General features: G+C 35.8%; 2 non-coding genes across 2 annotated transcripts; one reads left to right on the top strand and one right to left on the bottom strand.

The window, feature by feature from the left end:
- Nucleotides 1-2,487: 2,487 nt before the first annotated feature.
- LOC141603195 (small nucleolar RNA R71) lies at nt 2,488-2,594 on the bottom strand. The gene has a single exon (XR_012525087.1). It is a non-coding gene; the product is annotated as a small nucleolar RNA R71 (small nucleolar RNA).
- A 20,706-nt stretch (nt 2,595-23,300) lies between these two features.
- LOC141603141 (small nucleolar RNA R71) lies at nt 23,301-23,407 on the top strand. Its single transcript, XR_012525037.1, has one exon. It is a non-coding gene; the product is annotated as a small nucleolar RNA R71 (small nucleolar RNA).
- Nucleotides 23,408-25,943: the final 2,536 nt, after the last annotated feature.

Here is a 25,943-nt window from a genome sequence, read left to right as displayed (position 1 = left end):
AATCAGAGCATATTTAGTCCCCGAATTAGCCTTGTTCCCATGCTTTTTAGTGCATATTTGGGTCATTTATTGTCTTTAGTCCTTTGTTTTGCATATTCTTTGAGGTTTTGTTTCCTTGGTAGGAAAGGAGTGCAAACCTTGCATTTTCATGGCAAAATGAAGCTAAATTGATTGAATTCAATGACCAAGCATCAAAGAGAAGACAAGACTAGAAGGTCCTTTGTACATACTATAGTAGATGGGCAATGATGAGAAAAGATCCTTGCATCCCCGAGGAAATCCTCAAGGATTTTATGAAGAGAAAGGAAGAAAAGAAGAAAGGAAGAAGCTGTAAGATAATCCGAGCGGATTGCCCAGAATCCGCCCGTCCAGCAAGGGCAATCCGAGCGTCTTCCCCAGCTGGACGCCCGTCCAGAAACACCACAATCCGCCCGTCCACCACCACAATCAGCTCATTCAACAAGAAGGCAATCCGCCCGTCCCGTGCCCTGGACGCTCGGATTGTGTGTCAGCCATTTCGTCTTCTACTCATTCAAGGAAGGATGCGCATATTTGTCTAAGACCGGCAAAAAGGAGACCGGAGTCTCCCTTGAGACCGGCGATTCCTCAAGGACTTAATCGTCATTTAAGCCCTTAGTAAACCCTAATTTATGTAACTAATCCCCACTATAAATACCCCATTAGGCTAATTAGATTATGATGTTCTTCTTAGCAATCTTTAGAGTAGTTAATATCAATCAAATCTCTCTTTAATCCTGTAATCAACTTTTAATCAAGTTTTAATACAAATTTCATTTCCTTAATCTCTCTTTGGTTCATCTTTCATTTTGGGTAATTGAAGATTATTTGGGTTATTATTGAGAGATTGACAACCTTCCAATCAATCATCAAGTACTTCTATTATTCTTTGCTTTATTATTGGAATCATTAGTAGGTATAATTCTTTTAACCCCTTTTTAATTATTGTTAATTATCTTCATTTATTCATCATGTTTTACTTTGTTGGTATGATTGACAACCTCGCTAGCATGTTCAACATGATAATGAGTGAGTAGTTTCCTTAGCTAGGGTTAATGGGTAATTAGGGGAAACCAACATGGGGGATGATTCATGCTTAAATTAATATGTTTTCATAGTTTATTTGCTTGCTTGTTGTGATCCCAACTTATGCACATGTTATGTTTGATGAAATGCGAGCCTATGAATCCTTGCATTTTGTACTCATCACCTATCTTTTCAATGAGACTTGTAAGACATAAACCAACTCGAGTCTCATTAGACCATGCATATAGTTGAGTAAGGAAGATTAAGTCCACTTGTAGGTGTTGTACAATCTAATCGATTCGGCTCCGGGACCCAAACTTTCCTAGGATTGTAAGATATAAACCAACTCGATCCATCACAACAATAATTGCTTGCTTATAATTTGAGAATATGTTTGTATGATCAATTCCCATGAATCCCCTATGACCCCATGACACCCTAGTGCCTTTTATCAATTGTTTACATCCCTTTTTAATCATGTTGCTTGTTTACTTTCATTTCTATTTAGTTTAGTGATCTTCTACTTCAAACCCGAAATTGTGACACCCTTAGACACCACTAGTTGCAATTGAAAATCTCATCTCAATTCCCGTCCCTTGGGATCCGACCTTTACTTGCCTCTTTACTAATTGTAGAGTTGTTTGTGGAGTTATAAATTGTGTTTTGGTCTAGGTGCTCCTAACAACAAGTACCGAAAACTAAACCCTCCTAAGGGAACACGACCAAAAATGGTGCCGTTGCCGGGGACGGTGTTAACTTGATTTAGATTTTCTTAAATTGTTATTAGTTGTGTCTTTCTTTGCCTTGGGGAAGTAAAACTCCTCAAGGTTTGTTCTAATTATTTTCAAGTTGTTTGATATTTTGCATGTCTAGAAGATCACAAGGTAACTTGTTACCCTTTGATCACGAAATTGAAAGGACTTTGACAAACAATAGAAGACTTGCTAGGAGAACTTTGAGAGGTATTGGTGAGGTTGTAGATATTAAACCAAACACTATTAAGTTCATCAACCCTTTTGCAACAGAAGGTGAGGAGAACCCAACACAAAATCCAACACAAAATCAACCCACAATGCCTAAATTTTCATCACATTCCGTACCAACCGAGGAGAACCTACCCAATGGTACTCCCACACCACAACACTTAACCGGAAATTTTATTGCCAAATCTGCATTTATCCAATTAGTCGAAAGAAGCAAATTTGGGGGGATTCCTAGTGAAGACCCTCACTCTCACATGGAGACTTTTTGCGACTATTGTGATGCGATTTCCCAAACCGGTGTAACTCAAGACCAATTCGATGGGTCTTATTTCCTTTTTCTCTAATTGGCACCGCAAAACAATGGTTGAAAGGCCTTGATAAGGCTACTCTCGGAATTGATTCTTGGAAGAAGTTGGCTCCAGCTTTCTACAAAAAGTTCTACCCACCGGAAAAGACTAACATGCTAAGAGCTCAAATCACGGGCTTTAAGCAAAGAGATGAAGAATCTTTGTATGAAGCTTGGTAGCGATTCAAAGGAATTTGTCGCTCATGTCCTCATCATGGACTTAGCGAGTGGTTCTTGGTACAACAATTTTGGAACGGTCTTTATGAAGACTCAAGAAACATTCTCAACATGGGATCAAATGGTATGTTCACCGAAGTTGACGACAATCAAACTTGGAACAAGATTGAGGAAATGGCGGTCCATAATTCACAATATAGTAGACCTCGTAAGGCTACTAGAGGAGGAAAGCATAAAGTCACATAACCGTTAGGGGTTAAGAACTCAACCAAACAACGACAACAGTTAGGGGTTAAGAACTCAACCAAACAACGATTTCGATCATATAAGGTCATCAAACAACAATTTCCTTTAAGGTAATACAGACCAAAATATTCTTCAGAGAAATACATGTACTAAGGTTAAGAAATTAAGATATGATACGTATACATAATTCCCAACTCCGGGTTCATAATTCTTCAAATCAATATAATCAATCCAAACTGCAGTTGGGCTAAGACACTCCTTACTCTCGAGGTTAACACTAAACAACCCAAATAAAGTTAAGTCACACAACCAAAAGTTCCAAGGCTACAACCTTACATCAGAACTCAACAATCTAAATCCATAAGAATCAAAACTGAGATTAATCTAGGTCAACCAATAATGATACATGGTTACTATAAAAACCTTTATCACATCTAGACCAAAATATGCAAATTAGCTATAATCCGAAATCATTAACTACGCCAAAATTCTAACTCCATAATCCACTACTCACCATTCAAGTTAATCCTCAAGAAATAACAGTTCTTACAAGATAGACATTAAGGGTAAAACTCACTATCCTCAAACCATAAGTAACAATGCTTCACTAGACCTCAAACCTACTTAACTTCCGTCACATTTCTCCAAGAAAGAGTCAGTTTAACCAATGAATCTCAAGAGGATAGATACCAATGTGGAGGAATCACAAAGAAGGATTAATTCATCAGAATAAGAGATGAAAATTTATAATAAGGACATAGGAATCAGCTAAGACTGAAAAAGATTGAAGGAATAAGAATGATGATCGCAGACTAATAAAGTCTGAGATCAGAGAAGGAATCTTCAGGCATCCAGAGTACGCAATATGGCTCGTTGGATCACTCTATCACCTTGTAGAGAAAACAAACACACCAGTCTTGGGTTGCTCCATCTGACTGATCCACAGTGTAATTACTCTGGGTGTACTGTACCATTTTGGAACTTGAGTCCTCTCTTGGCCAACTGGTCTGTAGCTTGAGCAAAACTAAATCTGGGCTGGAACAACCATTGTCTCTTCCTTGTGGCATCAAGTTCTCCAAGCGGTTAGCTAGGTTGTTGAGCGAGTTCAATATCACCATAATGATCGCGTTCTGGTCCGGAAAAACACAACGTTCACATCCACCTTCTTTCATCTTCTTTGTCGGAGAAAATAAAAACAAAACATAGATTCAATGCTAGTCATTGATTTTGCAGGAACACATAAACTAACATTCAAATCCTTATGGTTTCTACCCATCTCTCACTAAATCATTTATTTAGTCAAATCATTTATTAGGCATTTTCCTAAAGATCAATGTGTGAGCGTCGGGAGCAGTGATGCTCTGATACCAACTGTAATCCCCTATAAAATCTAGTGCAAAACAGTGGCGGAAACACTGTCGATTGGGATTAAATACACAAAGATAAAAGTTCTAACTGTTATAAATTGAGAATGTATAAAATTCTCAAGGATAAAATTAAATGGTTAAGTCTAAACAAATGCCACTTTTATAAAAAGGGCGAAAATAAAATTCCTCAAAAGTGTTAAAACTAAAAACCATAAAAGAAAGCAGAAAACAGAGTAGGATCTGCAAACTACTCGCTAGCTCACACAAAAATCCCCAACAAAGCTAATATCTGTCATGTTATAAACATAACAGCCACAATCAGTGGGGAGTAACTCGATGTTCTCCCAGCCATATCACATGATATAAATGTTACAGATGCAAATAATATATCAAAGTAAATTGAAATGTTATAAAACATAAGTAACAAAATATGATTACCAAATCACGTTAAAACCAACGTGTTGCATGCTTAAAAGCAAAATATTCAAAAGATAGAATGGAAATAATTTAGTTCAGGCTAGATATCTACTTTAGCTATACTTTTGACACCGCAGCATCTTTACTAGTTTCGGGAACCCAGTGTCATGCTAAGATGACCAACTCCAAGCTCACTAACTAGACAACAAACTATAATAGGACACGACTTACCACGCAATGCGAAGTCCTAGTCTAAGTACATGTACATAACTCTACGACGATCTGTACCGCCCGCAGGATACCCAACCATATAGCTGTTTTAGTAAAACCGTATGCCTTAGTTTATTATTCTTTGCCTTTACTTTCATTACTCCAAACTTAAAAATATCCCAAGTGATATAGTATATTATTCAAATGGTTCGTAAGCGAACTACACTTTTATTTTCTTCGAATTAGAAAACTTAAACTTAAAACCAAAAGTATAAAATTTATTTAAGGACTTTAAATAAATTAAGTTACTGAAATTAAACTTTAAAGACCATCCTTTGACTTAAGGTACTTTAGTAAAGACTTATTACTTAGGCTTTAATGAGACAGAGCTCTACATTAGTTTATAAAACTGAACAGCAGTATTGTAAAATTCATAATTAATTACAGAAAACTTGAAGTGACGCAAGGCCAATTTTCATGGTTTCCTGTAGCTTTTTGCTACAACTTTCATTTTTTAACAAACTTTAAATTAGGAAATTATCAGGGGTCTAAAAATTCATTTCTTAAAACTGTCAGAAAACGTCACCCATAATGTTTCAGTTCATAAATCCTCTTTTAGAAAACATTTTAAGGCAAGGCATAATTTTAAACATAATTAAACATGATAAATCTTCATTGAGAAAAAGATTAGCTACTGTATCAAAAGAAAAATATCTTTTAAAAATGAATCTTTGAGAGAAGTCAGAAATGCGTTTTACAGGCGAGCTGTTAACAAATAATTTATTCTGACCAAACAGTAAGTCTAAATAATATGAACTTTTTTATGCAGACTCCACACTTTAAAATAATAGGAGTTTATTCTTTACACTTTTGCAAATTCGAAATAGAAACAGGTGATATGATTTTTACAAACAGACGAATATATTTGACAGATTTAACAACGGTTTTCATCAAACTTGTAAAATACACCATAAATCGAAAATAATGATTGAATACCTACAAATTTATACACAACCTAATACTACATGTCTCTGCCATATACTAAAATATTGTAAATTTACAATTTTATTTAGTATTTTTAACATAATTAAAACCGAACAGCATCGCTATAATCGCAGAAACTGCGTCAATACTTTAAATTACGAAATAAATAATAAAACTCCAAAATAATTACCACGAAAATTCATGGTATTTTAAAATCTATCATTTAACCCAGAAAAATAATTTAAACCTCCTGGAAATCATAAAAACGAATTTATACCATCTTTATATCATATTAATCGGTTTAATCATAAAACTTGCAAATCAACCAAATAAATTCCTATTGACAAAATAAAATTTATACATAGTCAAAATAATTTATAAACATTAAGGGATCAGAAATTATATGGTTTAAAAATCATATTAATGAATAAATCTTTATAAACCACAAAAATGCAATAATACATACAACTACAACAATTAAATCGATGTAATACCGAGTAACGTCGTAGTTACCTTGTTGCGAATCCGAATCCACATATGCTAGCCTTCAATATCTCCTCTACAAACCTTTAAAAACATAAATTACATATGTGTAAAACATATGAATCATTAATCTAGATAAAAACTAGAATAAGAAAGATAAGAGTAATCAATTTACCCTTAGAATAGGATGAACGGATGATGAGAGAATGACGATCCAAATAAAGAAGCAAGAAGGCAAGCACGTACGTAGAATCATTTGTACAACGGAAATAAAGAAGCAAGAAGGCAAGCACGTACGTAAATTTTGTTTGGGAAAAGAAGAACGGCGGAAGCACGAAGCAGGGTTACGTTCAATAATCTTTGCAAGAGGGATAGATGTGTGAATGATAAGATATTATGTGAGCAAATAAAATTAGAAGATGTTAAACACCTTTTAAAATATCTCGGAAAAGGCTTGGGTTTTTATCTTAAAACTAGTTTCATGGCCCGTGAAATTCACTGGATATTTTGTTTTGAGTGTGATGTTTCTAGTGTTTTTAGTAATTGAAATTTTATAAAATATCAAAACATATAGTAAGCTCACCTTATGAATAAGTCATCATTGACTGCGTACTAAGATTACGGGCATTTACATGTTAATATAAAGATCAAAGTCGATAAATTAAATAAGCCAAAGTTGGTAATATTGCTATTTTTTCGAAGGTAAATGATGAAAAAAAACAAATAAATACCAAAATAAAATATACATTTGAAAAAAAAAGAAAAAAAAACTATTAGTCATTTACGTTGATGTCGTCAATCTTGTAGTTAGTCTCCAATATATAGTTATTTAAGTTATCCTAATATTTTACTTCTCCATATAGTATTCTTTTTCAAACGAATCGACCCTATAATAAAAAAGGTAACTCAATAATAGTGAAATAGTGAAATTTGTTTTATGCAATAAATATTATCGTTGTTAACTTAAGTTTTGTCTTAAATAGTGAAAGAAAAAGGGAATGAGAATGAAGTGTAGAGATGTAAGTATATTACCTTTGAATATCTCAACACTACAAATCTTGATAGCCCCTAAATAAGAACAAAACAAACACAAACGATGAAATTGAAAATGTGATGAACATTTCTTAACCCAATGGAACTTATATAAAAGGTAAATAAATTAATTAATAATTTTAAAATCTTAATACACTTGGCTTGATGTTAATAGAATGGTAGGAAAGTTTAGTGATACATCTAGTTTTACTAACGATAGAGATAAGAAAAATTTTGGCTTATAAATTTTGTCTTCCATAAAAAATATATAAAGAATTGAGGATGTGTTTTATGACTTTTGAGCATCCTTTTTTCATTATCATCAAAATTAATATAGGTATAAATATGAATCAAGGCTCACGACTTTTGAGCATCATTTTTCATTATTATGAAATTTAATATAAACATTTATAAGGAATAAAGAGAAATGGAATGTATAAGTTTTGCTTGATTATTATTATTATTATTATTTATTTATTTACAAGATCCACTTTATAGGAGATTGATTTAAGATGATGTCTTATTATGTAATTAAATATGACATGTAAATGATGATAGTTAGTTTTGCTTGCCTTTTAATTAGATTTATATATTTTATATCTAGATTATTGAGTTATAGATTTTTCTCATTATTATGAAATTTAATATAGACATAAATATGGAGCAAAGGAGAAATGAAATGTAAAAGATTTGCTTTATTATTATTATTCTTTTTTTTTTACAAAATCCATTTTGCATAAGAGTGGTTTAGAAATTATCATATGAAATTTAAAATATGACATTCAATAATGGTAGATAGTTTGGTTTACTTTTTAATTATAGATTATAGATTTATAAATTCAATTATTATTCCATGCATGTCAAAAATAAATAAGAATTAATGGGGTGAGAAAATGTCATGTGAAATGAAATTGAATGTTCTAAGCTACCATTTTAGTTAGATAGTATAGATTTCATGCAATGTTATTGATAATTGAGTATATCATATTCCTGCAATTTCAATACAAACACAAAAACAATAACTAAATAACATTCTTACTATTAATAAATTTAAAACATAATAAGGATAAAAAGCGAAAGAATTCATTTAATTATCTATGTATGTATACTTTACCTACCAACTTTTGAAAAAAAAATGAAAATTAGGATTGTTATAATAGTTATATAGGTAACTTTTTGTTATTAATTATTGATTAATTTCAACAATTTATTCGAGGGAAGAGGAACGATTTTGTGAATTAAAAGGGAGAGAAAAAAAATTATGATAACTACAAATTATAATGATGGTGAGAGAAAACCAAAAAACCATCCTATTAAATAAAAGAAATTAAAGGTTAAATAAATAAGTATATTAATAACCAAATTTATGAGAGAAAAATAAAGAGTTTGTATTACATCATTTTTTGTGTTTGCTATTAATATTTTTTTAATTTTTTTTGTACTTATAAGCATGTGATAGTTTTAAAGATAACTTTTTAATACATAATCTAGACTTTTATAATATTGTATAAATAAACAAAAAATAAAGTAATCAATATAGATGAATTAGTATTTACCAATAAAAAATCGACATGTGGATTAAAATTAAATGTTTTAAGTAGCCTTTTAACTATATTGTATAGATAGATACAATTTTTTTATTTTTTTTTCAACTTCATTTATTCTTCTTCGTTCTTAATGTCATATATTCAGTTTTTTTTTTATTTCGAATACATATAATACTACTCCATATGAAATATCTCGAAATTATTAACTTATAGTTAATGCGTATTTTTTTATTGTAGTTTTTTTTTTCTGAGTTAGTTAAGTTTAAAGCTAATGAAATATGGATGAATTTTTAAAGGAAATAAGTGAATTAAATTAATGCAATATAAAAATAAAGTGATAATCCATGTCATATTAGTTTGCCAAGTCACATTGTTATTGCGTACGTGGCTTTTTTTTCATCCCATGTGGCATTGTCTACATTGCCTTTTTAGGCTAGCCTTTTAATAATGTTTTATAGATGATCATTTGAATAAAACTCGGTCCATTTGAAAAATTGGACTGCAAATCAACTAAGAACGGATTTAATTAAATAAATAAATCAAAACCGTGAATTAACAGATAAAAATTTAAATCTCATAAATAAGAATTAAAATATATGAGATTAGAAATGAATAAGAATAAAAATAGGGTTCAATAGAAATAATTTCCAAAGTCCAACGAATTAACTCGGAGTAGAATTAGAATACGAATAAAATGAATAAATAAGGCGAAGCTGAAATAGTTAGAAATAACAATAATTCTCGAAAACAAGGAAATATTCGAGACATAAGAGAACTTAAGAATTCAAAGGAAGAAAAGAAATGGCTCACAGATAAACTCCGAGTCATACAAATCAAATCGTAATCGTAAATAAAATACGGTTACGAAAATAGATTACAAAAATGGCGGGTGTTACAACCTCCCCCACTAAGAAAAAGTTTCGTCCTCGAAACTTAAAGGAGAAAAACAAGATTTAAAGAACAAAGATGTTTATTTTATTTTATAACTTTTCGACTAACAAACAAAAAGCCATTTTTTTTTTGTGGTCTATCTGACCAGTTTTCAAAATCGAACTATTAGAAATTACTTGTCTCTTCTCACTGAACGAGAGAATACCTGTCGCGAACAAGAATCCTGTCGTCCAAGATTAAGGCAAGTTAACATTTGAAAAATCAAATCTTACACCCATGCATCAGCAAGTACTGAACCGGTCATTAGACATCTTTAATGACAAGTCCTAACATCCACCAATGTCGAAATTCAAAAGTGAATGTGCAAATTTTACTTAAAACCTTTGAACAAATCAAATTTGAAAATACAACACCACTTTGAAAGTTTATAAAGGCACCAAACTATTGAAAACCAAAATTCGGAAGTATTTTCAAACGAATTTCAAGTTATTTCGAAACAAAACCAAATTTTAATGATAACCCAAAACTAAAAGAGAAAGGGAAGTTCAAAACTTTGAAGCTAGTCATAATTCAAAATTTCCAAGATAATGAAAATATTTTCATAAAAGTCAAAATATTTTGTGTAAATGGAATTTCTCAAAGAAAAAGGTTAACGAGAAATCAAATTTGTATATGCAACATAACATTTGAAAGTTTTTTTTTTTTTTTTTTTTTTTTGCATTAAGTAACTTTATTTGAAACAATACCGGTATATTTCCAAACGAGTTTTAAAATATTTGAAACAAAACCAAGTTTAGACACTAATCCAGAGTAACACTAAATATGAAATTAAAGTTTTTAAATCATAACTCAAAATTAAAATATCCGAGAACTAAACTTTGTAAAAGCCGAAACTCTTGTATAAAATGGAAATATCCGAGAAAAAGGTCAACGGTAAATCAAGACAAAAGTTTTGAAACTAAAGCAAGGGAGAGAAGGATTTAAGAGTCATATATAACTCTCTCAAGGATTATGAAAGAGGATAAACATCTCGAGATTCAAAAGAAGGAGTGCAAAGTTTACTTAAAACCTTTGTACAAATCGAATTTGTAAATACAACATAACTTTTGAAAGTTTTAATAGCATCCAAACAAAAATTTTCGAAACAATTCCGAAATACTTTCAAACGAGTTTTAAAAACATTTCAAGACAAGACAAAATTTACATACTAACCAAGAGTAAAACGAAAATAGAAGTTTAACACTTTGAAATCATAAATTTTCAAGATAATCAAAACTTTGGAGTCAAACCTTGTATAAAAAAGAAATATTCGAGGAAAAAGACTAAAGGTAAAAGTTTTCAAACTTAGGCCAAGGTTAATGTAGTAACAGATGCTCAGGTGAAGAAGTGGGAATGAGAGATTCAAGAGCTATACAAAGCTATCTCAAGGATTACAGAAGAGGTTAAAGATCTCAAGATTCTTGGTACGACTCCTCTATAGAACCCAAGCTTTTTCTATTTCCATCGAAAACAACACCAAGGTTATTAAACTCAGGCAACTAAGTTGTCAAGCTCAGAATTGTCAAACTTCCTAGTCTACATCCTCCAAAATTATCAATTAACACAACTTCCATCTCAAATCCTTACATGACTGATCATCCTCTCAAAACATCATGGTAAAAGTCCATCAAGTACTTCAACATCCAACCGACTAACTAAATTCCTCAAGTTATCAAATCTATAAGACTCCTCGAAACACCAAACAGAAAACATCGTCTAATAAATCTCTGATGAGAATTCCTCTGAACTGAAAGCAACAATGCCTCTAACATCCACAAGTACAATCTAACGAAGATAAAGCTCTCTTAGAAGTCCATCAAATGAATATAAAGGTCTCTTAGCAGTTCATTAAATTCCCAATCCTAACACGACAACAGTTAGGAGTTAAGAACTCAACCAAACAACGATTTCGATCATATAAGGTCATCAAACAACAATTTCCTTTAAGGTAATACAGACCAAAATATTCTTCAGAGAAATACATGTACTAAGGTTAAGAAATTAAGATATGATACGTATACATAATTCCCAACTCCGGGTTCATAATTCTTCAAATCAATATAATCAATCCAAACTGCAGTTGGGCTAAGACACTCCTTACTCTCGAGGTTAACACTAAACAACCCAAATAAAGTTAAGTCACACAACCAAAAGTTCCAAGGCTACAACCTTACATCAGAACTCAACAATCTAAATCCATAAGAATCAAAACTGAGATTAATCTAGGTCAACCAATAATTATACATGGTTACTATAAAAACCTTTATCACATCTAGACCAAAATATGCAAATTAGCTATAATCCGAAACCATTAACTACGCCAAAATTCTAACTCCATAATCCACTACTCACCATTCAAGTTAATCCTCGAGAAATAACAGTTCTTACAAGATAGACATTAAGGGTAAAACTCACTATCCTCAAACCATAAGTAACAATGCTTCACTAGACCTCAAACCTACTTAACTTCCGTCACATTTCTCCAAGAAAGAGTCAGTTTAACCAATGAATCTCAAGAGAATAGATACCAATGTGGAGGAATCACAAAGAAGGATTAATTCATCAGAATAAGAGATGAAAATTTATAATAAGGACATAGGAATCAGCTAAGACTGAAAAAGATTGAAGGAATAAGAATGATGATCGCAGACTAATAAAGTCTGAGATCAGAGAAGGAATCTCCAGGCATCCAGAGTACGCAATATGGCTCGTTGGATCACTCCATCACCTTGTAGAGAAAACAAACACACCAGTCTTGGGTTGCTCCATCTGACTGATCCACAGTGTAATTACTCTGGGTGTACTGCACCATTATGGAACTTAAGTCCTCTCTTGGCCAACTGGTCTGTAGCTTGAGCAAAACTGAATCTGGGCTGGAACAACCATTGTCTCTTCCTTGTGGCATCAAGTTCTCCAAGCGGTTAGCTAGGTTGTTGAGCGAGTTCAATATCACCATAATGATCGCGTTCTGGTCCGGAAAAACACAACGTTCACATCCACCTTCTTTCATCTTCTTTGTCGGAGAAAATAAAAACAAAACATAGATTCAATGCTAGTCATTGATTTTGCAGGAACACATAAACTAACATTCAAATCATTATGGTTTCTACCCATCTCTCACTAAATCATTTATTTAGTCAAATCATTTATTAGGCATTTTCCTAAAGATCAATGTGTGAGCGTCGGGAGCAGTGATGCTCTGATACCAACTGTAATCCCCTATAAAATCTAGTGCAAAACAGTGGCGGAAACACTGTCGAATGGGATTAAATACACAAAGATAAAAGTTCTAACTGTTATAAATTGAGAATGTATAAAATTCTCAAGGCTTAGTATTTTGAAGAAATTGCATCTAAGAAGAACTGTGTACCCTTGAATTGCTTCCCTTGTAGATAATTTCCGCCACTTAGATGAGGAAAGTGGCTATTCTTTTGTAGATTCATCCATTACTTGATTTTGTGTGCTTTAATGTTTGGATGTGTCGCCATTTTGGAAAGACCCACCTTGCCTTGCAAGAAGGCATCCTACCTCATGGTTGTCTTGTTGTGAGTTGAAGGGGCGGAATGAGACCCGCTAATTGTCTCATATCGGCTATGTTATTAGGTTAGTTTAAATAACGGTTCTACTCTTTGTCACCTCTTTACTCAGGACGAGCAAAGGTTCGGTTTGGGGATATTTGATGTGACCATAATTAGAGCATATTTAGTCCCCGAATTAGCCTTGTTCCCATGCTTTTTAGTGCATATTTGGGTCATTTATTGTCTTTAGTCCTTTGTTTTGTATATTCTTTGAGGTTTTGTTTCCTTGGTAGGAAAGGAGTGCAAACCTTGCATTTTCATGGCAAAATAAAGCTAAATTGATTGAATTCAATGACCAAGCATAAAAAAGAAGACAAGACTAGAAGGCCCTTTGTACATACTATAGTAGATGGGCAATGATGAGAAAAGATCCTTGCAGCCCCGAGGAAATCCTCAAGGATTTTATGAAGAGAAAGGAAGAAAAGAAGAAAGGAAGAAGCTGTAAGACAATCCGAGCGGATTGCACAGAATCCGCCCATCCAGCAAGGGCAATCCGACCGTCTTCCCCAGCTGGACGCCCGTCCAGAAACACCACAATCCGCCCGTCCACCGCCACAATCCGCTCGTCCAACAAGAAGGCAATCCGCCCGTCCCGGGCCCTGGACGCTCGAATTGTGTGTCAGCCATTTCGTCTTCTACTCATACAAGGAAGGATGCGCATATTTTTCTAAGACCGGCAAAATGGAGACCGGAGTCTCCCTTGAGACCGACGATTCCTCAAGGACTTAATCATCATTTAAGCTCTTAGTAAACCCTAATTTATGTAACTAATCCCCACTATAAATACCCCATTAGGCTAATTAGATTATGATGTTCTTCTTAGCAATATTTAGGGTAGTTAATATCAATAAAATCTCTCTTTAATCTTGTAATCAACTTTTAATCAAGTTTTAATACAAATTTCATTTCCTTAATCTCTCTTTGGTTCATCTTTCATTTTGGGTAATTAAAGATTATTTGGGTTATTATTGGGAGATTGACAACCTTCCAATCAATCATCAAGTACTTCTATTATTCTTTGCTTTATTATTGGAATCATTAGTAGGTATAATTCTCTTAACCCCTTTTTAATTATTGTTAATTATCTTCATTTATTCATCATGTTTTACTTTGTTGGTGTGATTGACAACCTCGCTAGCATGTTTAACATGATAATGAGTGAGTAGTTTCCTTAGCTATGGTTAATGGGTAATTAGGGGAAACCAACATGGGGGATGATTCATGCTTAAATTAATATGTTCTCATAGTTTATTTGCTTGCTTGTTGTGATCCCAACTTATGCACATGTTATGTTTGATGAAATGGGAGCCTATGAATCCTTGTATTTTTTACCCATCACCTATATTTTCAATGAGACTTGTAAGACATAAACCAACTCGAGTCTCATTAGACCATGCATATAGTTGAGTAGGGAAGATTAAGTCGACTTGTAGGTGTTGTACAATCTAATCGATTCGGCTCCGGGACCCAAACTTTCCTAGGATTGTAAGATATAAACCAACTCGATCCATCACAACAATAATTGCTTGCTTATAATTTGAGAATATGTTTGTATGATCAATTCCCATGAATCCCCTAAGAACCCATGACACCCTAGTGCCTTTTATCAATTGTTTACATCCCTTTTTAATCATCTTGCTTGTTTACTTTCATTTCTATTTAGTTTAGTGATCTTCTACTTCAAACCCCAAATTGTGACACCCTTTGGCACCACTAGTTGCAATTGAAAAACTCATCTCAATTCCCGTCCCTTGGGATCCGACCTTTACTTGCCTCTTTACTAATTGTAGAGTTGTTTGTGGAGTTATAAATTGTGTTTTGGTCTAGGTGCTCCTAACGACAAGTACCGAAAACTAAACCCTCCTAAGGGAACACGACCACTTATACAACCTCCCACAAGATACAGACTCCCCCGATGGTATAAAAACTTCCTCTTTTACAGACTCAAACTCTCTCAAACCCAAAAGCTTAGCATGACTCAATGATACAAAAGACTGTGACGCCCCCGAATCAAACAAAACAAAGATAAAGACACCATTAAAAAGAAAAGTACCCGTGATTACGTGAGCATCATCCTCAGCTGCTTTCTTCTCCATCATGAACAGCTTGCCGCTGGTGTTCTGTCCACCTCCCTGGACAGTACTAGCAAAAGTAGACGGCTTAGCAGCTGACCCCTGGTTATTGTTCGTCGCTGGTCTTTGATATGAATTACCGCCATTGCGGTTAGCCTCACCGTTGTTGTTGTTCTGACCACCCTGATTGTTCCACGACCCAGCCGGCCTGTTATTAGCATAACTCTGAGATGAATCCTGAGAGAAACTCCCCTGTGATGGTCTCTGGAAACCCCTGCCCACAACACTTGTACACTCATATCTCTTGTGGCCCACACCACCACAGTTAAAACAAGATAAACCCCAGCTGCTACTACCACCACCACGGCCACGCCCATAAGAAGCTCCACCACTGAACCCCAACCCCGAAGAGTAAGCTCTCACCTGGTTATGGCGCCCCTCTTATAACTAGACTGACCACCACCCTCACTCTCAGCCTTCCTCTTCTCAGAAGCTCTTTTCCTATTCTCCTTAGCCAACTCTACTAACCTCTCAGCTCTCCCGGTACACTTATATACCTCCTTAGCATCAGTAAGGACTCCTACCGGCAGCTTCTCCATAATCTTGGGTGTCACCCCTTTCTCAAACCTCAATGCCAAGTTCTCCCGATTCAGCCCCATATCTTCTGCATACCTAAACTTCTCGTTGAATTTGTGATAATACTCAGCCACTGTCATATCAGAAGTCATTTTGAAGTCATCAAACTCCTCTCTCAACTTACTACGCACATGCTCTGGCACAAACTCACATCGCATAGCCCTCTTAAACTCACCCCAAGGTATAGCAGACATCCCCTATTTCAGATATAGGTCCAAAGCAATCTCTCTAACCTTATCCCACCACTCTCCAGCCGCATCTCTCAAGTAGAACTCAACTTGTTCCACTCTAAAATCCTCAGGGCAATGAACCATATTGAGTATATTTTCCATCTCTCTGTGCCAATTATCAAGCAATATTGGTGCTCTTGTGCCCATGTACACTTTTGGGTTAAACCTTGCAATGTTTATACTTATCTTGGCGAAATCCACGCCCCCCTCTTTGTCTTTCCCGAACTTCTTTAGAGCATTAGTGAGAGCATCTTGGTTCTCTAACATCTTAACTATCTCATCAATACTCATGTTCTCAGCCCTAGCATACAATGCATTTCTCTTTGGCGGCATCTTGAAACTATATAAGAGAAAGGTAAACATAAACACGCATCCCATATCTCAAACACGTATATGACCTATGCAGAACCTACTCGATCGAGGAACACAACCCACTCGATCGAGTTACCCACTTCTTCGATCGAGTGCCTCGACTCCAGAACCTGGCCTGAATGCATCCAAAACGTCACTCGATCGAGCCACATACCTACTCGATCGAGCTGACCCTACTCGATCGAGTGCCACTACCTACTTGATCGTGTGCCCAAAACCAGTACACTGTCCAAAAACGAAAAACACCCCACTCGATCGAGTCACACCCACTCGATCGAGTCACTCACCTACTCGATCGAGTGCCCCCCACTCGATCGAGTCATGCTGACTCGTATACTACCCGCATGCTTTTTCAACACTTTCCCAACCAATAACTATACGTATATATATATATATATATATGTATATATATATATATATATATAATAACAAACAAACGTGTATATATATATATAACAAACAAAATCCTATTGCACATGTTTCTAACAAGCCACGTTATAAATCATTCATCATGCAAATTCCGTTATTCAATCAACATACATACTCATATTACTTATCACCTTTCACCACAACATCATCCATCCTCCACATGCATTCATCCACCAATTCACACAACACCTTTTCTACATAAACATGCAACATACTTAAATAAACACATAACGATCCTAAGACACACCCCATAGTGACTGGTTCAAAGTTGTAGGGCGAGATCGCGACTTTAGGACGTCTCCCATGTCTTTGCATTAGCTCCTAACAACTCCTACCCGGGTTCATTTTATTTTGACTCCCTAAGTTTATTGGGTTCATTAGTTACAGGTTCCAAAATCGTCGCTCAGATACCACTTTGTAACACCCCATACCCCAAGTGCCTTACCAGGACCACTTAAAGCATTGGAGTGCTACCATCTCTGTTACCCAAGGCAATGTATATCAAATAGACAATAAAGAAACGTACTTAAATAAATAAGTTTAAAGTGATATAAGTCAAAATCCCAAACTGATAAAACAAATACAATTGTTTCTCAAAACTGTCAAACCAACTGAAACAAACTAAGTTCATGACACAGCGGAAGACTCTAGTGACTCATTGATAGGCTTATCGCGTACCTATGCAAAGATAAATTCCCTAAACACAAATAAATGTAGTAATAGGGGTCGAACACAAGGAAACGGGAATTACTTTGTGAATTGCTATGGGTAGATTTTTATCAAGGTCGATTACGATTTGGTTTGGTTTGGTTGTTTGATGTTTAATAAGAATTAAGATGTAAATTATATAATAAAAGGGAGTCTAAGGGGTTCGGGTCACGCATGCAAAGGTAAACATATAATCATGATAAACTTGGTACTAATAACATTGTCAATTGCTTAGGCTTAGAGATCCCCATCTTATGATATTAGCATCAACCATAGACCGGGTCCTAGAGAAACTCTCGTCCATGACTAGGTCGTCCTACTATACATGCTTAGTCTAATTCAATTCCGTGCCTCTCGACTTATAGAACGAATAAACAAACTTAATCAAATGAATAGGGCCCTAAACAAAGATTAAACGTTGTGGCACAAGCATGTGATAGAAGCAATATGAACAATATTATTATTAATCTATTTCATCATGTTATATATTTGATTTTACATGGCTCCCCTAGCCCTTAGACTAAGAAATTTAGCTACTCATATTTGTAAAGGAAATGCAAATGATATTTAGATTATAAGGCATATTGTAGTAATTATAACTAAAGTGGAAATTGTATACTAATGATGAAATGTAAAGGACTAATACTAAACTCATAAACAAAATACAAAATGTAAATAATAGAAAGATTACCAAAGTAGGAGCTTGATAGACTATCTCGGAAACCAAATGCTTGAATATATAAATAACCAAATGTTTAACAACTACAAGCTTAACGATATTGAAAACTAATGAGAAAACAAATGAGAGAAATATAATGCTTAAGGCTTTGAAGAACTAAAATGAGACGTGAAAATTGGATCCCCAAAGCTTTGGAACACCTCTCCTATTTATAGGAGAGGAAGAAGAAACGTAAGCATTGAAGATGACTATGGCCCCGATCGGGGTTGCATGGCCCCGATCGGGGTCGTGTGTCTCCGTGTTATTTCTCTTAATTCCTCTCTTAATTGCAAATGGTATCCAATGTTGGTGATTAATTGTGCGATTAATCACCCGGTTAATGCTAGCATTTGGCATCTTAGGAACTTTTAGAATCCCATGATTTTCCCATTGACTTGGACTTTGAAGTTGGGCTTGATTTTGGTTGTTGACAACACTTGAATTACACAATTTGATCCACCAATTTCTTCATGCAAACCCATGCCAATACTCCATGCTTAGTCCACACTTGGTCTCATTTAGCCATAATACTCTAGTAGCTCATCTTGTAGTATTTTAGCTCCAAAAAGCTTAAGTATCCTACAAAATATGTTAAGACAAGCAAACACACTAGAATAACAAATATTAGCTCACAACACTATGATAAGTGCTAAATAACAAATAAAATGGAGCTAATATAGGGGATGAAAGTATATAAAATATGCACTTATCAAACTCCCCCAAGCTAAACCCTTGCTTGTCCCCAAGCAAGAAACCAAATCCTATCAATTGCAATATCCAAACAAGCTAAGCATAATGATTTTGAAACCCGAAACAACATGGGCAAGGAATAAAGCAAAGCATGGTTGAGATTTACATGACGGTGTAGCATAGAAAACTTTGAATGAACCTTTGAGCTCTTGCATGATCTTTTGACTTATGGACTCTCACGGGACACTCAAACTCTTTTTATGTGAAAGGACAATTTTATGAATAAACACTCGACTATCCTCGACCTATAATAATGTGCCCGCAATCTAATATGGTAAACACGTCAAAACTAGTAAGCCAAAACACTCAAATGTAAGCATGATAGAGAAGCCAAATGAGTAGGAAGAAGGCAAATAAACATGGGTAAGAAGGGGGAACAAATGAATTATGGTAATGTGGAGCTAAGTCAAGCTAGCAACTACCAAATTGTAAAGGTGCTCAATCCCAATTTTGCAATTCAAACCATGAGAAAATCCTCCAAAATATATGAATAATGCTTGAGAATTTCTCACATCCTTTCTTCTTCTCTTTTTTCCAATGCATACTTCTTCTTCATTTCACTTTTCATGCTTTTTCATTTCTTTCTTCTTTCTTTTCTCAATTTTTTCATCATTTTTCGTTTTCACTTTTTTTCTCTTTCTTTTTTTTCTCGATTCTCATTTCTTTTTCAAGAGCATTAAGACCAAGCTCACATGATATTCAAACTTTGAAACAAATCCCAATTGAGCACCCAAACAAGACCAAACAAGCTACTAGCTCAACAAGGTAGGCAAGTTATAATGTAGCTAGGGAAAATTGTTTGTGAAAAGGGTCAAGAAGGAAATTATATTCATGTGAATGGCTCCAAAATGCTATAACAAGTGAATGCATGCTTACCAAGAGATGGCATGAGAACCATACTTGTGCGTTTTGATGAAACACACCTTATAAGGAGATACCTACACTCACCTAAGAGAGACCGGATATAGATGCATCGGTCAAAAGAGGCTCTACCTTACCATTTTGTAGCTTGCCACAAGTCAAGATCAAGCCTATTCGGTTCATTCTCCATCCCCCACCTACTATGTCAAGACATCCCCATGTAGCTAGTATCCCAACATGAAAGAATAAATCATTAGCAACAAGCCATTTTTAGGATAAGCAAAGAGGAAAGTAGGCTACAAGCAAGCACAAAGCAAAAATTTCCCCCAAAAATTTTCAAAATTTCTACACTACATGCAAACTATACTATATGCAAATGCAATATCTCCCCCCAAGCTAAAAATCACATTGTCCTCAATGTGCCAACTATCCAAATCACCCAATCAAACCATAAAAATGGCTCAAGGCACAAAACAGGAAGGACTGGAGGTTATGTTTAATGGGATGCAAGATCTAAACTAAAATGCAAAGCAATTAAAACTTACTCGACTTGCTAATCTCCCCCAAGCTAGCATGAATTCGGGGGAATGTAAATGTTTCTTTGTGACTTTAGTGAAGAAATGTGAAGAAACGAGAGAGAAAGGAGGAAATGAGAACCGTCGGGTATGTTTGAATGATAGAAAGAAATCCACCCTTTTTTTTTTTTTACCCGTATAGAACAAAGGCCATGAAGTCACAGAACCACGACCCCGATCGGGGCCACCCAACCCCGATCGGGGTTGACCTCCTCTTTGGGTTTTGACTCTTTTCCGCATTTGTTTTAACTCCTTCTCGTTTTTCGAAAACCACGTCCCCGAACGGGGTTCTTGCATGGGGAAGCGTGCCATATTCTCTTTTAATTCTTCTTCCTTCATTTTCACCTAAAAATCACAAAAAGAAACATTATCAAGTCAAGTATTTTATTACTAATCTACGAAAAACAATAAAATGCAGAAATTTTAAAAACAAAAATAAATAAAAGCAATAAAAAGCTTGGGTTGCCTCCCAAGAAGCGCTGGTTTTAACGTCCCGCACGACGTAAGAAGCTATTTGATTCAAGTTTTGTCATTAAGCTCGCCACCAACCAAGCTCCATTTCATAGCTATCTGTGCATTTCTCAACCATTTGAAATTCTTCAAATAAAATTTCCCTTTCTTCTTTTTGGCACTCTTAGCAATAGTGCCCTTAGCATCATCACCTACAAAGCAAACAACACCCATATCGTCCTCCAACGGATCCATTAGTGAGGATCCAAGCGTAGTAGAGGCATAAGAAGAGTCCAAAGTGCTAAGTAAATAACAAGACTCTTGTAACATTGGGCTTCTAATGGTGTTGTTTTTGCTAAAAGAAACCCGGTCATCACCTACTTCGAACGTCAACTTCCCATTTTTCACATCAATTAACGCACCCGCGGTGCGTAAAAATGGCCTACCCAATATAATTGGGGTTTGTGAGTCCTCGGCCATATCAAGTATGAGGAAGTCAACGGGTATGAAAAACTTGCCAATTTTGACGGGAACATCTTCTAAGATACCTAGAGGTCGCTTTAAAGAACGGTCCGCCATTTGCAATGTTGTACTTGTGCATTTTAAAGCACCCATATTAAGTTTTTCACAAAGGGAATAGGGCATGACACTTACACTAGCACCTAGGTCGCAAAGTGCCTTATCAATGGTATATGTGCCTATAGTGCAAGGAATAGAATAGCTACCGGGGTCCTTAAGTTTCGGGGGAGACTTGTTTTGTAAGAGTGCACTACACTCTTCGGTGAAAGCAATGGTCTCAACCTCATTGAAGGATCGCTTCTTTGAGAGAATTTCCTTCATAAACTTTGCATAAGAAGGGACTTGGGTAATCAATTCCATAAACGGGATGGTGACTTGCAAATTCTTACAAACTTCCAAAAATTTAGCAAACTTACCTTCCTCCTTGTGCTTTGCTAGACGATGGGGAAATGGTACTTGAACAACTTCTTTTGGAGGAGCATCATCCACATCTTTCTCATTCTCATTGGGAATACTCACCTTTGTTGGAACGGCATCACTCTCCTTAGCATTAGGAGAGACTTCTTCAACAGTTACCTCATCACTTTCTTTGGGCATAGGAGACTCAACATTCTTGGCATCGAGCTTGCTCTTCCTCTTTAGCATCAACAACCGGTGAGGAAATGGCACACGATCTTTAACAATAGGCTCTTCACTAGCCTTCTTTTTGTCATTTCCCCCAAGCTTAGCCTTTTTAACAACCACCTCTTCATCCAAAGTCATGGATGGCCCATCATAGCTTGAACCACTTCTCAATGAAATAGAATTAACGGTTTCATGTGGTTGCTCACCTTGGGGAGGTAGTTGACCATTCTTCCTTTGAGAGCTAGAAGTGGCTAGTTGAGCCACTTGTTGTTCCAACATCTTGACCGCGGCACTATGAGCTTGATCATTCTTTTGAATTTGAGCCAACAATTCCCTTTGCATTTGGATTATCATGCCCTCGAGCTTACCAACTCCTTGATTGTTTTGTTGGCCATTTTGTGGTGGATTTTGTTGGTAATTGTTTTGTGGGGGCCTTTGTTGATTTTGATAACCCGGTGGAGGGATATACTTTTGTTGTTGAGGAACATAGGCATTTTGTTGTGGTGGGGGTTGAGGGTTAAGCAGATTGTTGCTATTGTAAGACAAGTTCGGGTGAAATTTTGTATTCGGGTTATAAGTGTCGGAAAATGTACCCGGTGGATATGAACTTTGTCTAAAAGCTTGAAAAGCATTTACCTCTTCAATAGGGGCTCGACAATGAGCGGCATAATGACCCGCACCTCCACATCCATCACAAACGATGATTTGGCTTGTTGAAGACACGACATTGAGTTGTTGGATGGAATCTTTAGCATCTCTCTCCGCCAATTGTTGTTGGAGCAAGGCAATTTGAGCTAGCAAAACAGAGTTATTGGAAGATTCTTCTTTACCTTTAGGTGGCACAACTCGGGAATTGACATATTGGGCATCATGGACCGCCATAGATTCGATCGTGGCATGAGCAAGGTCGGTGTCAATTTGATCAAACCGCCCATTGTTGGCGGAATCAAGAATCCTTCGGGACTCGGCACAACATCCATTGTAGAATGTTATTGCTAGGAACCAATCATCTAGCCCATGATGTGGGCATTGTCTTTGAAGCTCCTTGTACCTCTCCCAAGCTTCATATAAGCTCTCAAGAGCTTGTTGACGGAATCCGGTGATTTGGCTCCTCAAAGTTTGAGTTTTCTCCGGTGGAAAAAACTTTTGGTAAAAAGCAAGAGCCAATGTCTCCCAATTGGTGATTCCCATGGCGGTGCGGTCAAGGCTATTGATCCAAAGCTTGGCCTTGTCCTTCAATGAGAAAGGGAAAAGTATTTCCCTTATTTGGGCTTGGGTGACGCCCGTTTGACGGATCATGGAGCAATAGTCACAAAAGTTTTGAACATGCAAATTGGGATCCTCCAAAGGACTTCCTCCAAATTGCTTCCTCTCCACAAGGCTAATGAAAGCCGGTTTGATCTCGAATTCCGGCGCGGTGATTTGAGTGGTTGTGATTCCGGCCGGAAGCATGGCCGCGGTGGGCTTTGAATGATCGGAAAGTTTCACCATCTTTTTGGTAGTAGATGGTGATGGTGGTGGAGATGATGAACTTGAAACCTCCTCCTCTTCAAGGGCCTCTAGATTGTCTAAGTAAGACTTTCTAGCACTTTCGGCTTGTACGGGAGAAGAGGCTTCTTTCACTTCCTTCCAAAAACGTCGTCTTCTCCTAAAGGTTTTCTCGGACTCGGAATCCGGTGAAAGCAATTCTCCACTACGAGAGGACCTGGGCATAAGACAACAATTTCTAGAGAAGTGATAAGTAACGGTCTCAAGGAACAAGTGTTCCCCAAGACAAAGAAAAGCAAGATAAAAATCGACAATTCAAAAAGCAATAAAACCGTTTCCCCGGCAACGGCGCCAAAATTTGATAGGCTTATCGCGTACCTATGCAAAGATAAATTCCCTAAACACAAATAAATGTAGTAATAGGGGTCGAACACAAGGAAACGGGAATTACTTTATGAATTGCTATGGGTAGATTTTTATCAAGGTCGATTACGATTTGGTTTGGTTTGGTTGTTTGATGTTTAATAAGAATTCAGATGTAAATTATATAATAAAAGGGAGTCTAAGGGGTTCGGGTCACGCATGCAAAGGTAAACATATACTCATGATAAACTTGGTACTAATAACATTGTCAATTGCTTAGGCTTATAGATCCCCATCTTATGATATTAGCATCAACCATAGACCGGGTCCTAGAGAAACTCTCGTCCATGACTAGGTCGTCCTACTATACATGCTTAGTCTAATTCAATTCCGTGCCTCTCGACTTATAGAACGAATAAACAAACTTAATCAAATGAATAGGGCCCTAAACAAAGATTAAACGTTGTGGCACAAGCATGTGATAGAAGCAATATGAACAATATTATTATTAATCTATTTCATCATGTTATATATTTGATTTTACATGGCTCCCCTAGCCCTTAGACTAAGAAATTTAGCTACTCATATTTGTAAAGGAAATGCAAATGATATTTAGATTATAAGGCATATTGTAGTAATTATAACTAAAGTGGAAATTGTATACTAATGATGAAATGTAAAGGACTAATACTAAACTCATAAACAAAATACAAAATGTAAATAATAGAAAGATTACCAAAGTAGGAGCTTGATAGACTATCTCGGAAACCAAATGCTTGAATATATAAATAACCAAATGTTTAACAACTACAAGCTTAACGATATTGAAAACTAATGAGAAAACAAATGAGAGAAATATAATGCTTAAGGCTTTGAAGAACTAAAATGAGACGTGAAAATTGGATCCCCAAAGCTTTGGAACACCTCTCCTATTTATAGGAGAGGAAGAAGAAACGTAAGCATTGAAGATGACTATGGCCCCGATCGGGGTTGCATGGCCCCGATCGGGGTCGTGTGTCTCCGTGTTATTTCTCTTAATTCCTCTCTTAATTGCAAATGGTATCCAATGTTGGTGATTAATTGTGCGATTAATCACCCGGTTAATGCTAGCATTTGGCATCTTAGGAACTTTTAGAATCCCATGATTTTCCCATTGACTTGGACTTTGAAGTTGGGCTTGATTTTGGTTGTTGACAACACTTGAATTACACAATTTGATCCACCAATTTCTTCATGCAAACCCATGCCAATACTCCATGCTTAGTCCACACTTGGTCTCATTTAGCCATAATACTCTAGTAGCTCATCTTGTAGTATTTTAGCTCCAAAAAGCTTAAGTATCCTACAAAATATGTTAAGACAAGCAAACACACTAGAATAACAAATATTAGCTCACAACACTATGATAAGTGCTAAATAACAAATAAAATGGAGCTAATATAGGGGATGAAAGTATATAAAATATGCACTTATCAAACTCCCCCAAGCTAAACCCTTGCTTGTCCCCAAGCAAGAAACCAAATCCTATCAATTGCAATATCCAAACAAGCTAAGCATAATGATTTTGAAACCCGAAACAAAATGGGCAAGGAATAAAGCAAAGCATGGTTGAGATTACACAAAACAACACAGCTGCAACAATATACAATCCAAACCAATCCACCATTCTCCATCACAACTTCACACACCTGACTACACACTAAAGTGTGTAGTCCTGCTAGAATACTCATCACAACAAGTATTCCACACCGCCAGTGGGGGACCGCAGCCGTTCCCACCTAAGCCCCGCTCATCTCATCCGAGC

Source organism: Silene latifolia, chromosome 9 (genome assembly GCF_048544455.1).
Source record: "Silene latifolia isolate original U9 population chromosome 9, ASM4854445v1, whole genome shotgun sequence".
Lineage (NCBI taxonomy): Eukaryota > Viridiplantae > Streptophyta > Magnoliopsida > Caryophyllales > Caryophyllaceae > Silene > Silene latifolia.
The sequence above is the reverse complement of the archived record's forward strand: the minus strand, read 5'-3'. Positions and strand labels throughout refer to the sequence as shown.